This window comes from Neoarius graeffei, chromosome 18 (genome assembly GCF_027579695.1).
Source record: "Neoarius graeffei isolate fNeoGra1 chromosome 18, fNeoGra1.pri, whole genome shotgun sequence".
NCBI classification, from domain to species: domain Eukaryota; kingdom Metazoa; phylum Chordata; class Actinopteri; order Siluriformes; family Ariidae; genus Neoarius; species Neoarius graeffei.
In genome coordinates, this window is record NC_083586.1 from 59,624,120 (window position 1) to 59,639,217 (window position 15,098).

The window sequence follows — 15,098 nt, forward strand, 5'->3', positions numbered from 1 at the left end:
AGCAGTTAATATACACACACACACACACACACAGGGCCGTCGACAGGGGGGGACAACCGGGTATTTTGTCCCGGGCCCAGGCATGAGGGGGGGCCCAGAACTGGTCCCTCATGAAGATGCCATTAATTATTGTTTCATTTCAAAATGTGTTGATTTGGGGGAGAAAAATGTGCTATATTTGCATTCAATGAATGATTTCTGGTTCTTTTGCCTTTATTGTCTTCGAAAATAGATTCAAGAACCCACCTACCACCCCTAATGCAGAAATGGTTTGGTCTTTGATTAAGGCGCCAAATAACACGGCACTATTCCATCATAACGCTTCGACAATAAGCGTGCGAGCCCGTTTGCCAACATGCACAAGTCAGGAGCAAAGAAAAGAAAAGAGAAAAAGAGATGAAGAAGCCAAGAGCCTCAGGGGCTCACTGCATAGATATTTTAGAAAAAATTCAGATGATGCAGCAGGTGGTGAAGGCAGTGGGGCAGCTGAGCCAGGTAAGACACAGATAACTTTTTTCCAGCCCCGTAATGTAACCCCAGCACGCGCGACGCGCCATTCATAATTATAAAGTAGGGGATAGCAGGGTACACTGAGTGAACACTGAAATGCACAGGGCATTGAATTATTTCATAAACATATCGGTTTAATAACACTGTGTTGCATATATCTCAATGAAGCAAAGAATAGCACATTGGCCCGCAATCATATCCGAATGTTTTAGGCACGCTTGCTGAGCTGCGCTGAGCTGGACTCCGGTTAGCTGAAAGCCCGTGGAACGCTGCCTCTTGTTAATTAAACCTTATTTTGTTGGAAATCATCCCATGTAGATACGACGGCATGTGAAATTGCCAGCTAGATAGAGTTTAATGTAACGAATGGGCTATAAATGGGGTGTTTTGAGGTTAGTCTGTTGCAAAACATTAAACTTTCGCTTAGACTGGATACTCTTCAAACAATTCCCTTGCTCAAGTGAAAAATGATAGGCCTGTATGAAAAGCGCAATTAATGAAAGTAGCCTAATAAGCCCTAAATGAATAAAACAACCTCTGTTTTATTGTTGTTGCTTACACGTTAAGATTTTGAAATCTTCTCGGTCCAGTTCTATATCCAGGGAACGTTGTAATCCTTTTGGTTTATCTGTAATAAACGTGTCAGCCCCCAGGTCAGATAGGCTAATGTTACGTGGTTGGGAGGGTGTCAATTTTTTTTGTAACATTCTAAATCGAGTACGGAAAGGACGTTTATGAAAAACAAGACAAAAAAAAATACACTGAAAAACTCACTGTACACATCACTAGTGGCACACACGGACTGGCCATTGGGAGTAGCGGGAGTTTTCCCGGTGGGCCGGTGGTTCAGCGTGGGCCGGCGGAGAAAAAAAAAAAAAAAGTTGCGCGCTGGCCTTTAATATGATAAGCAATGTTAACAGTTTCTTAAAGAAACTGTTAACATTGCTTATTATATTAAAGGCCAGCGCGCAACTGTTTTTTTTTTTTCTCCACCGGCCCACCGGGAAAACTCCCGCTACTCCCAGTGGCCAGTCCGTGTGTGACTAGTGGTGATGCTTCTATGTTCAGATTTTGGGAAAGCCATAACTCCGTTCTCATTGAGGCCCAGTTCCATCCCGTAAACAATCATTTTGGTTTATCAACTACCTGCGCTCAAACATGTCACAGGAGAGGCTCAATGGGCTGGCTATGCTCTCTATAGAGCGCGAACTTGCAAAGAAGCTGGACTTCAATGACCTTATTGACGACTTTGCCACAGCAAAAGTCCGGCACATTGCATTTCGCACCTGAATAGTTGCAGACTAAGGAAATGTTCAAACTGTAAAATATGTTGAAATGTTGAAATAAAATGGTTGACTGTTATAATGGGCTTGGAATACCTGTTATTTAAGGGTTGGAGTGAATGGAGACTGTGAAAAGAGGGGTTGGGTGTGGGTGGTTGCTGTGTGGCGATGTGCGTGCGCGCGTATGTGTGTGTGTGGGGGGGGGCACTCAGATTTTTTTTTTTTTGGGGGGGGGCACTCAGATTATTTTGTCCCGGGCCCAGCCAAAGCTGTCAACGGCCCTGCACACACACACACACACACACACACACACATGTGAGCAGTGAGCACACATGTACCCAGAGCAGTGAACAGCTGCGCTCCAGCAGCCAGGAATTTAATTTTATTTTTATTTATGTATTTTAGTATTAGCAGCCTTTATTTGATGGCTCTGTGTAACAAAGACAAACAGTGTACTACCGTGTCAGCTACGTCACAAGCCGATATCTGATTTCAGTGCAAATGGCTACACCCAAGGAAGCCTATTCTTCACAATATCACAACTTTTAGCATGGATAAATTGTTATAAAGTTTTATTTTTAATTAAAACATCATCCTAATCCAACCTCTCTTCATGTTGAACTTATTGATGGGTTTCCAAATAGATCCAGATAGGGTTAGGATATTCCTGAGAGATATTTAAAGTGTATAACATTTTAACCTTTTGTTCCAAATATATATTAAATAAACCCATACAGCACAGTCCACCCTTCTTCTTATGTGTGATCTGGTTGCTAAACTTCTGGAAAACAGTGGAAAAACCCAGTGGTGTAAATTAACCTGAACAAAGTCAGTGTTACACAATAACACGATAACGCCATACTGCCAGTGAGAGACTTGTAAACATGCTGATACAGTGAGGGTATTTACTTTTGACAGCGTCCTCAACACTCAAATCAGATCTTTTAAACACACACTATGTTCTCTGACTTACCTTTCCCACAGTGAATTAGAGGTAAGTCTGTGCAGCGTTTCTGGTTTTATCAGTGAATTTATTTGCTTACGATTCTGTTTGTTTTACTTCCTTGTTCTGTTCAACCACTGTGTAGATCAGAGATGGGCAACTTGCATGATAAAGACGGCCACAATTTTTCATCACCACCATCAGAGGGCCACATGACCGCGCACTTCAACTAATCAGATATGAGAGAAATTACAAAAGAATTTTAAATAAGAACAAAATATTTGTATATTCTAATGTCTGTATTAGGGATCAACCGATATGTTTTTTTCAGGGCCGATACCGATACCGATTATTATGGAATTGGGATGCCGATAACTGATACGTGCAACCGATAAATGTCACATCACATCACATTATCTCTAGCCGCTTTATCCTTCTACAGGGTCGCAGGCAAGCTGGAGCCTATCCCAGCTGACTACGGGCGAAAGGCGGGGTACACCCTGGACAAGTCGCCAGGTCATCACAGGGCTGACACATAGACACAGACAACCATTCACACTCACATTCACACCTACGGTCAATTTAGAGTCACCAGTTAACCTAACCTGCATGTCTTTGGACTGTGGGGGAAACCGGAGCACCCGGAGGAAACCCACGCGGACACGGGGAGAACATGCAAACTCCGCACAGAAAGGCCCTCGCCGGCCCCGGGGCTCGAACCCAGGACCTTCTTGCTGTGAGGCGACAGCGCTAACCACTACACCACCGTGCCGCCCTACCGATAAATGTAAACATTATAATTCACATAAAATTAAACATAGCACACACTGACACAGACCTTCATATCCATGAAATGTATGTTTAATTGTAAAATTGAACATGAAATTTTGTGCAGGGAGATGCCAGCAGCATTTGTACAATAAAGTCAAACATTAGTTAGAATAAAATGAGAAATAAAATAATAAAATAAATATTCACCAATAATAAAAAAATCACTCTCTACTATATTACAGCTCACCATTTTCAGTGGAAAATAAATGAAAATACACTCTGGATTATTTTACACTAAGAACTAAGTAAGACTTACCAACTTCAAGTAGTTTTTAAATAACAAATCAAGTGTAGGGAGCTGCCTGCAGCATTTTTTAAAAAGTAAAATCAAACATAAAGTCGGCTATCACTCCCTGTTATGTAACAACAAGTAACCATCTACATTCTAATGCTTTTAATGCCCAAGCCTAATATTCCCAATTTAGGAGGATTATATTGTAGTGAAGGAAGCACAGTTGCTCTGCATGTTAAAAGGAGCGGCTGCTCCTTTAAGAGTCTGTTCAGAGAACGGAAGTCGGAGTGAGGGGGCGGCTTGAAACAGTTCACAGCAGTTAGCTACGCGTGTTGATTGGCTATATCGCTTGTGCCAAACAAATCAGATGTTGTGGTGGGCGGGACCGTGTTCTTGGACGTGCAGGGACAGTCGCGTTAGGAACGAAATGGCTGCAAAAAGGCATGTTATCGGCATATCGGTGGAAATTATGGCCGATACCGATAATCCTAAAAATGCAGAATATCGGCCCGATATATCGGCCAGGCCGATTATCGGTCGACCCCTAGTCTGTATGTTTATTGAACCAACATAGATTTAATATTTTCCACACTGAAATGCATTTTTAACATAATGCTAACACAAGTTTGTTTTAAAAGAAACAAAGTGTAAAGGGCTCACATTCAATGAGGCACAAAACTTAAAAAACAGTGGCCCAACATTAAGTGCAACTTAATGAGATACTTGTGGTTTTGCCTGCTGGCGCACAACAGACTGGATATCAATGTCAATCTTTGTGCATCCAATCCGCATCAAATGAAAAAGAGCATCATCCGTGAGTCTGTTCTTCTCTTTTGACTTAATGTGCTTCATTGTTGAAAAGCTGCTCTCACAAATGTAAGTGCTCCCAAACATGCTGGCCATTGACAGAGCAAAATCTCTGAGGAGTGGAAAACGTGCCTCTGGTAGCAGTCTCCAAAATGAAATTCCCCTCTCATTGCGCTTTGCTTGAAAATATGGATCTGACTGCAACTCGCAGAGTTCGAGCTGCAGTTCTGATGGTTGCTCGCTGACAGCAGCAGAGACGGGGTCCGTGAATAGCGCAATTCGTGGTTTCATCACATGAAAATCTTGGAAACAATCGTTAAACTGCTCCTGCAATTTTTCGATGTCGGCCCTATACTTCTGAAGTAGTTTCTCGCACCTGGGGTTATCTTTTTGCATCTCCTCACAAGCGGGAAAGTGTGCCAAATTTGGACGATGGGAAGAAAATCCTTCTATGAACAGGTCAAGTTTACGCTGGAATGCGGTTATGTGCGCATACAGATCGCAAACAGTTTGGTCTCTCCCCTGCAAGTGTGTGTTAAGGTGTTTGAGATGCAAGGTGATGTCTGTCAGAAAGGCCATGTCGCAAATAAACTGTGTCTTTGAGTTTTCTGCAGTAGGTGCTTGTATCACCACTAATACTGTTCTCCAAGAACACTGGTAGTTCAGAGCGCAGCGCAAAAAAACGCTCCAGACACTTCCCTTGACTCATCCATCTGATCTCAGCATGCATTTGTAAATCCCCATACGCGGCGTCCACTTCATCCAAAAAGGCAGTGAACCTCCTGTGACAAAAGGACCTGTTCACGTGTTGGAGCGCAATTTCCATGTTTCGCTCGCTTAGGTGATGCCATGTTGTTGTATCTTCTATGGTCTCCTCACTACAACTGGGTGGGGCAATCCATACAGTGGGTGGGAATCCAGGGGGGGGGGCGTGGGGATCATCTCCCTTGCTGACGTAGTAAAGGGAAGAGCCTATCAACGCGCTGTTTTGACGCGCCATTCTCAAATGTTGGGCATAGTTTGGTTTACACATTATGAAATTTCTAGCCACTGGGGTGACTTAAGAAGGTCCGAGGAACTCATTTTAACGTTAAAAAACCTCAGAAAGTGAAAATTTCATGTCATGGGACCTTTAACAAGCCCTCCAGGTCAGCACTGGTTGTTTTGATGGAGTCTATGTCCTTCAGGCTGCAGTTGAATACCTTCTCAAGGTTCTTCACTGGTTTTTCTGTGACTCATGGAATCTGTACTTCTCCCAGCCTGAAGTGGAACTTGTCTGTGACCTTCCCTCTTTTCAGAACCAAGGACCTGGACTTTGCAGGTTTGAAACTCATGTGCACCCATGGCATGAGTTTCTCCAATCCCTGGAGGATCCACCTGGCACAGTTGTTGTTGTTGTCACTGTGAGATCCTCCATGAAGGCTCTTATGGGAGGCTGCCTTACTCCTGACTTGCTGAGAGGGCCCTGACATTCCCTTTCTGCATATTCATTGCCGGTGTGAACAGGGTCACTGAGATGGTACACCCACTGATTATCCCGACTTCCAGCCAGTGCCAGTCTGATGTTACTTGGTTAGAGGAGACTCTCAAGCTGAACCTGCTGTAATAGTCCAGGATGTAATAGTCCAAATTCTAACTTCATTTATATTTACAAAACACAATTAAGTTGATCAATAAATCTATTAAAAATATTTTTTCTACTTTTGTCAGTTAAATAAAGATTCACATGAATTAACAAATCACAAATATTTGTTTTTATTGCATTTTGGAAAATACCTCAACTTTTCTGGAAATGGGGTTGATAATTAAAAAAAGCACCAACAACTTACTTTGAAATGACCATCCATGTTCCATGCAAAAACTTGCAAAAGCTCCCAAAACCCAGGACGGCTATCAATATATCCAACCAAAATCATGTCCAGGTCACCAATTTAATATGCAGTGAAAGTCTGAACCTCAAAATTAGCCAAAAATACACTTACACAAAAGAAGTTACCTTAAAGCACCTTTATTGTGTAGAAACCACACAAGCACTGAGTGTCTTCTGGAATATACTGATAATTCTTAGACTTACACCAGTAATTTTAAACTCTGTTCTGGTACAAGGGAACCACCCCAAAACAAAAATGACGGCTCCTATTACAACCCCGATTCCAAAAAATTTGGGACAAAGTACAAATTGTAAATAAAAACGAAATGCAATAATTTACAAATCTCAAAAACTGATATTGTATTCACAATAGAACATAGACAACATATCAAATGTCGAAAGTGAGACATTTTGAAATTTCATGCCAAATATTGGCTCATTTGAAATTTCATGACAGCAACACATCTCAAAAAAGTTGGGACAGGGGCAATAAGAGGCTGGAAAAGTTAAAGGTACAAAAAAGGAACAGCTGGAGGACCAAATTGCAACTCATTAGGTCAATTGGCGATAGGTCATTAACATGACTGGGTATAAAAAGAGCATCTTGGAGTGGCAGCGGCTCTCAGAAGTAAAGATGGGAAGAGGACAGAGGTGGGTAGAGTAGCCAAAAATTTTACTCAAGTAAGAGTATTGTTACTTTAGAATAATATTACTGATATATTTTTACCATATTAACATGCCATTGTTGTGTGTTATGCCTGATGTCAAGACTCTCGTCTCTGTGAGCCTACCACACAGACTTAATACTTGTCATTTTTAGGGCATACCTAACATGTGTTTTCTTTCTCTCTCTCTTCCCCCCCCCCCAATCTGTCCTTCTGAGTTACATGTTGGTCCTGGGATTGAGATGCTGGCCTCTTCTGCCACTCGGACCTGTTTGGTCCATCCTGGTGCCCTGTGTCTGGTCGGAGTTTTATCGCACCGCTCCTGTGAAGGACGGCCCCATGAGGATAGTTGAGGGTTATACCTGGAGGACGCTCTGGACTCTTACAGTAATGCTTTTATGGCTGAGGACTACAGTTGACTTGCTAACTTTAGGACTGCAGTTATCATGAACAGTTTTGCACTCAAGTTTCCATCAGTGAAGAGCTATAACATCAACAAAACTGTCCTCATGTTAAAACTGTTAATGTTATAGTCAGGCTGTCTGTTGTTGCCCAAATGAGGATGGGTTCCCTTTTGAGTCTGGTTCCTCTCGAGGTTTCTTCCTCATGTCGTCTGAGGGAGTTTTTCCTTTCCACTGTCGCCACAGGCGTGCTCATTGGGGATAGATTAGGGATAAAATTAGCTCATGTTTTAAGTCGTTAAAATTCTGTAAAGCCGCTTTGCGACAATGTTTATTGTTAAAAGCGCTATACAAATAAACTTGACTTGAAACTTGACTGTTACTCAAGTAAAAGTAAAAAGTAGTCGTCCAATTAATTACTTGAGTAAGAGTAAGTGAAAAAACTACTCAAGTACTGAGTAACTGCTGAGTAACTTTTGTTTATTGATCAGGATGTCATAACAGGCAGAGATTTCATATATATTTCACACATAAACTGTGTGTGTGTAGTTCTGTGTATTAACAATAAGAAGCTCAAGGCAGTCTGCACATAAACCATAACACTGTGTGTGTGTGCGCGCGCGTGCATGTTCACTCCGTGAAGTGACTGTTCAGCTTTAACAGCAGCTGGCTCTCCTGCACTGTGAAGCTGTGACCTTTTAGCCGTGAACAGGTGAAAACAATAATAAATTAAATATTAATTAATTAAATCTTTACAAAGTAACATAATAATAAAACAATGGGTAGAGGTTACAAAGAAAAAGAAGAAAAAGGCAGTCTGCACATAAACCATAACGCTGTGTGCGCGTGCATGTTCACTCCGTGAAGTGACTGTTCAGCTTTAACAGCAGCTGAACATCACACGCAATATCTCCTCGTACGAAAAAGACTGGAAATAATCCTGTAAGATGCGATCAACGATGTTAATCCTTTCATCTCCCAAAAAGTTGTTTACTGGATCCATCTCGCAGAGGAGTTAGCAAGTGGAAGTAACAAGCAGAAAGGTTGCTAACTAGCTGCTAGTGCCCAGCTTGGCTGGGTGGTGGTGGGGATTGCTAGCAAGCGGTCAAGCTAACAAGCTAACGCCCCTCCTTTTGTGAAGAAGCACTTGTAGACAAATAATAAAACAAATCTCACAGAAAAAAAAACACCTAAAGTCTTCACAAATCTCTCTAATCCACAACAAATACAGTAGCTTGAAAAATGGAGATTTCACAAACGATATGTTACGCGTTTTGTTATTTAGTAAGTTTTCACCAGTCTTCCATTCCCAGTTTTTGACCAGAGCCGTGTACAACTGTAATGCTATTGAGGAGCTGACATTAGGCGAGCAACCTTATTTTCATGAGCATTTTTTGGTTTCACATCAATAAAAAGTGATTGTTAGGAAGATTTTTTGTAGATTTATTTCTTGGTTCTCTGGTGTGTGTGTGTGTGTGTGTGTGTGTGTCTTGCCGTCTGAGGCCGCAGTGCGTCAATACATTTCCACAAAACAATGTATTTTACAGTTATTTATGATGTTACAACAGGGCTAACGTCTGCCTACGAAGACAGCCAAAAGCACACAGCCTACTGACCGCAATGTGTTTCCTCAAATTCGACATTGAGTTTTTATAAGCTGAAACGTCCACTGGTTTGGGGAGACACATGTGACACCGCATAACATTATTATTTTTTGTTGTTTGGAGAGTGAACATGGTTTGTATGTGTAGCCAGGGGTGTGCCTCTTCAGCTTTATGAGAAACGCTGGCCGCTGTCTCTGCCATTTTTCTTCTGCTTCCGTGCTCTTTTCCACCTGGACTGCTCTTGCTGCGGGAATTTTGTGTGCGGGTGCGCGCGGCGGCTTGGCTCTGTTTGATTGGCGAAACGGAGTTAAACCATAGCTCCTCCCACTATGGCTCTGGCTGCTACATTTGATCGGTGAGATGCGGTCATGTGACAGAGCCTCTGCTGGAAGTCTCAACAAAACAAACAAACAGACCACGTATCGCACAGATCAATAAAAATAAAGTAGCGAGTAATGAGCAGAATATAGCCCAATGTAACGGAGTAAAAGTACCGCTTCTTCTTCACAAATATACTCAAGTAAAAGTAAAAAGTATGCTGCATTAAAACTACTCTTACAAGTACAATTCATCCAAAAAGTTACTCAAGTAAGTGTAACGGAGTAAATGTAGCGCATTACTACCCACCTCTGCGCACAGTATACGTTCAGAGAGGTTTCTATGGATGTAGAAGTGATCTGTACAGTATTGTTGATTATTGTGAGGAGTGTCTGGTGCTGTGCTTGGTGAGGTGCCGGTTGTACAGTCTTACAGCAGTACGGAGGAAGGAGCTGCTATATCTCTCCTTAACACACCGCAGATGGAGGAGCCGGTCACTGAAGGAGCTGCCCAGTGCTGCTACTGTCTCCTGCAGTGGATGGGAGGTGTTCGCCATTAAGGATGACAACTTGGCCAACATCCTCCTCTCCCCTACTACGTCCACTGAGTCCAGTGCACAGCCCAGGACAGATCCTGCCTTCCTAATCAGTTTAAGTTTTTTCCTCTCTGCTGTTGTGATACTGTTATGAGCAACCTGTTGTGTGCTCGCTGCACACAATGCATATGGCACAATGTGTCACCCACTCCTGCTGGCTCCAGCACTAAAAGTGAAAGTGCCTAATTACTGCCATTATTTAGCCTTGTATAAAACTTCAGAACTGCTATCAGTGAAAAGGATAAAAGACTAAGGACAACTAATCAATTCAAGCAACAGGCTAAACACAAGCTTGACTCTTCCTGTGCGGTGGTGGCTCTTTGGGATGGCGTTTCTGACTTTTTTGTTTCCAGATCGTAGGAACTGCTCCACGTACCAGACATCGCGCAAATCCTTCTATGTGAATCTGCCTCACAAATGTATCTTTTTCAAAATGTATGGCGCAGACACCAAACCATCCTATCGGCTCAAAGTTACCTCTCTTTGTCCGTACAAATCGAACCCATTTATGAGTAGCACGCTGTGTGAGCACAATCGCTATCAGGCGCGTTAAAATGTAAATAACTTTTCTAGAATTTCACCAAAACTCATTGAATTTTCAGCATTGTAAGAGAACTCCCTAAAGTATTATTCAGCAAAACCCCAGAATGATAGCACAAATCTAGAATTTTTAACAGAATTTTAGTTCTTAAAATTTAACGTAATTATGGACGTCATGTGTAACATTTACAACCGTGAAAAATCACTTTGAATGCTGTTTTGAAAGTTTTGATCAAATATTCTCTATAATAAAAAATAGCTTAAATATTATAAACACACAGTCTTTTTTAATGTATCAAAAATAATTTTGATAAAGCAAGGAAATTCGCAAGAAAATTTGTTTTTTCTTTTGCTTGTTGTGCGCATCACGCTACCAAAATCTAACTAACCCCTTCACGAACAATTCCAACTTTCATGGACTTGTAGCGCGAATAAACCTTTCAAAATATATATATAATACTTCTCACCCAGTAAATTAGAATCCTGGTGATTTATATCCTCGTAGCTTCAGTAGATCTAGAGATTTAGTCGATTTAGTAAATCCCAAACGCTGTGAAACACACCAGCCATCTATGTTGAGAAGTGCTGCTGTAGTTGAGAAACTCTCATTTCTCCCGCTTCCAACTAACTCCGTGACCCATACCAAAATAACAAGGTCACGCTCATCACTTAAGGATGATTTATGCCAAGTTTCACGGAAAAATACAGTGAAATAAACTTGCTAGAAGCATTTTTCAAAATCCCAAACATTATGAAACATTTCTTGTAGGGTTTCAGGTTACAAATTTCGAGAATAGAGAAATTTGCGGCGCAAAAGTTTGCCACTAAACTCGCGAAAATACTCCATCCTAGCGAGTTTCACTACCGAACTAGGCTACGTGACAGTCCGTGACCACCCAGGAATGTTCTAGAAGGTACGCTTCTAGGCACGTGCGATCGAGAAAGACACCACGTGAAGGTAGTAAAGGTAGTATTTCCACTGTCTTATGACGTTTTTGCTTGTTTTAGTGCGATAAACAATGCATTATGGGTAATCATTAAAATGCTGATTTCAAGGTTAAAATGGGTAAAAACAACTAATTTATATAGATATTGTAAAAATTGTGCCTAATAGTTATTTCAGTACATAAAATCAAAACCTGAATTTTTAATTTTTTTCCCTATGTTACACCATTGTGCATCTATAGCATGCTACTCATCATTCATTCTGTAAGTGTCCTGCTGACTTTGGGCTGTAATGGACAGAAATTCCACTTTTTTATCGGCTACACTTGAACAGCCTTGAAGGATACACCTCTTAGTAGGCGTGCTTTGGTTTTAGTTTTGTTGTTGCGTATATGATGTCACATCCTTAGAATTAACAGTAAATACCAGAAACACATTTGTGTAATAGCGGACTCAAAGAGCCAAACTTTACCGTTAAAATACAATTTTGACAGTAAACTATTGAACATGTCTAGTTTTATAAGGTATCATTTCCAGCAGTGATGTCATTTTCGTAAGACTAGCACTTTAAAGGTGTCATTGCATCGTTTTTTCATTAATTGTGCGGTGGTCTCTAGTATGAATGAATGCCCTGTGAGCCGGTTTTGGTGAAAAAAAATGCTGTGGTGCTCCTGTTTCAGGCTGTTCTAGTTTAAGGCCAATTTATGCTGACAACCCAGTCCTCGCAGATGGCGTCGCAGATGGCGTCTGCGAAGCCCCCCCCCCTTCGCAGATGCTCTGCGCGCACCTCCCAAAATTTGTGACCACCGCAGACAGCCTTGCAGACAGCGTTGCAGACAAGAGGGCTCTGATTGGTCCACTCTACATCCGCTGTACACACACTTCCGCTTCCCTACTTTCCCGGTTTGGTTTGGTTTCACGACTGCCATTTTTAAAAACACGAGCGAAGATGGAGCAGCACAAAGAGCGGTTGATCGAGGAAGTGAGGAAGTACGTACATCTATACGACTCCAGTTTAGTCATTATAAGGACAGCGGAGGATAAACACTCCACTAACCACACCCAACAACTACTCCTAGTGATTTCGTGACTTCGCGCCCCCTTGCGTTGTAGCGGTGAATAACATCGCGCACGCCTATTACTCCCCGCTCAACGATAAATTACAACTGTTGGCGAAAAGCTATCTGCGAAAGCCTTGTCGCAAGAGCATGCAGAGGCCCTTAGTGGAGGAGTGGGTGGGGAGAGAACGACAGGATTTCAGCTCTTACTCATGAATATTCATGACATGTAAACATGTTGCTTCTGATTGGCTAAGAGCACTGTGACGCTCCCTCCAGTGGGTTATGGGCGAGGCCATGAATACTAATTTTCGAAGTGACGCAAGTTTGTAGGGCTTTTTCTGATTCGCTCGTTTTTCCATCTATTTTCTTTCATAGGCTAATACAGGGAATGGGGGTAGAAGAACATTTTCACGTGCAGCATGCATATGCAACTCGGAGTGACCTATGGTATTTCAAAAAGAACAAGTATTAAATGGTTTGTCGTGGAATGACACCTTTAAGCCTGCTTTCTACAGAATACCCAACAGGTTTTGTCTATTGATAACTATCTTGCTCTGTTTGCTGATCGCCTGATTCTCTGCCTGTTTTCAGCCTTGAACTTGTCTCATGTTTTTCCCCATGTTTTTAATGTTTCTTCAACATTTTTACCCTAAAATTTGGGTTTAAAAAAAATCAACCAAGAATACTGATAATCATATTATCCCAACCTGTGTCCATGTTGAACCTAGTGATGGGTTTCCAAATAGACCCCGATAGGATTAGGATATTTTTAAGAGATATTTAGAATGTGTAACATTTTAGTGTTTTATTCCAGCAGGCCAAGATATATATCTATCTATCTATCTATCTATCTATCTATCTATCTATCTATCTATCTATCTAACCACCCTACTTCTTATGTGTGATCTGATTGCTAAACTTCTAGAAAACAGTTGGAAAAACCCCAGCGGTATAAATTAACAGGAACAAATTCAGTATTACACAATAACACTATAACCTCAGACTGCCGGCGAGACACTTTTTTTTCCCCTTCTTCTTTTTCTTCCTTTTTTGGCTGTTCCCATTAGGAGTCTCCACAGCAGAAAATGTCCCTCCTGTCCTCTGTACCTTTTTCGGTAGCACCAACCATCCTCCTGTCCTCCTTCACCACACCCATAAAGCTCATCTTTGCTCTTCCTCTTTTCTTTATACCTGCCAACTCCATCTCCAGCATTCTTTTCCCAGTATACCCTGGATCTCTCTTCTGTACATCTCCAAACCATCTCAGTCTCGCCTCTTTTACTTTGTCTCCGAGCCGTCCTACATGTCCTATCCCTCTCATCTCATCTCATTATCTCTAGCCGCTTTATCCTTCTACAGGGTCGCAGGCAAGCTGGAGCCTATCCCAGCTGACTACGGGCGAAAGGCGGGGTACACCCTGGACAAGTCGCCAGGTCATCACAGGGCTGACACATAGACACAGACAACCATTCACACTCACATTCACACCTACGGTCAATTTAGAGTCACCAGTTAACCTAACCTGCATATCTTTGGACTGTGGGGGAAACCGGAGCACCCGGAGGAAACCCACGCGGACACGGGGAGAACATGCAAACTCCGCACAGAAAGGCCCTCGCCAGCCCCGGGGCTCGAACCCAGGACCTTCTTGCTGTGAGGCGACAGCGCTAACCACTACACCACCGTGCCGCCCGTCCTATCCCTCTAATATACTCATTTCTAATCCTGTCCAACTTTGTCACTCCCAGTGAGAATCTCAACATCTTCAGCTCTGCTCCCTCCAGTTCAGCCTCCTGTCTTTTTGTCTCCAAACCTTACAATATGCTGCTCTTATTACTGTCTTGTCCACTTTCCTTTTCGTTTTTGCTGGCAATCTTCTGTCCAAATCACTCCTGACCCTCTCCTCCATCCATTCCAACCTGCTTGCTCTCTCTTCACTTCTCGCCATTACCATGTACAGTTGAAACCAGATATTTACAAACATGCTGATAAAATGAGGGCATTTACTTCTGACAGCGTCCTCAACACTAACATCATATATTTTATCCACAGAGCCTGTCTGGTCTGACTTACCTTTCCCACAGTGAATTTCAGGCAAATCTGTGAAGATGGGTTTTTTTTTTCTGCGTATTTTTTTTTTTTTTACTTTCGGTTCCTGCCCCCCGGTGGGGAGGGGGAGGGGCATAAATAGAGACTGGTGTGTGTTCAGCAGTTTCTAAAATACTCAAACCAGCATCCCAAGCCTGCCAGAGATCAGACATTTTCTTCATTCTGATGTTTGATGTGAAACCAATCTGCATTATTTTATGCATTGCAGTTATATCAGTTTAATTTTAAATAGACTTTAATTGCAATTTTTATTTATTTAAAAAAATCTAAACACTTTTATTCATTTATATAGGAAAAATATTGATAGCTTGTCTAGATTTATCTTTGAACGATCATTTTATTTATTTATTTACGTAAGGTTTATTAAAATAAACTACTAATTGA

At 41.9% G+C, this 15,098-nt stretch overlaps 1 protein-coding gene across 8 annotated transcripts in view; it reads right to left on the reverse strand.

Annotated features, from left to right (window-relative positions):
• LOC132866365 (interferon-induced protein 44-like) overlaps positions 1–4,310 on the reverse strand; it is an 86,229-nt gene extending 81,919 nt beyond the window's left edge. For 7 of the 8 annotated variants that reach the window (XM_060899107.1, XM_060899105.1, XM_060899111.1 and 4 more), the window contains exon 1: positions 2,767–2,896. The gene's annotated coding sequence lies outside the window, so the exon portion shown is untranslated. Of the gene's footprint in view, positions 1–2,766; positions 2,897–3,823 lie in introns of those variants that run through there. The other variant, XM_060899106.1, reaches the window with a different exon arrangement.
• Positions 4,311–15,098: the final 10,788 nt, after the last annotated feature.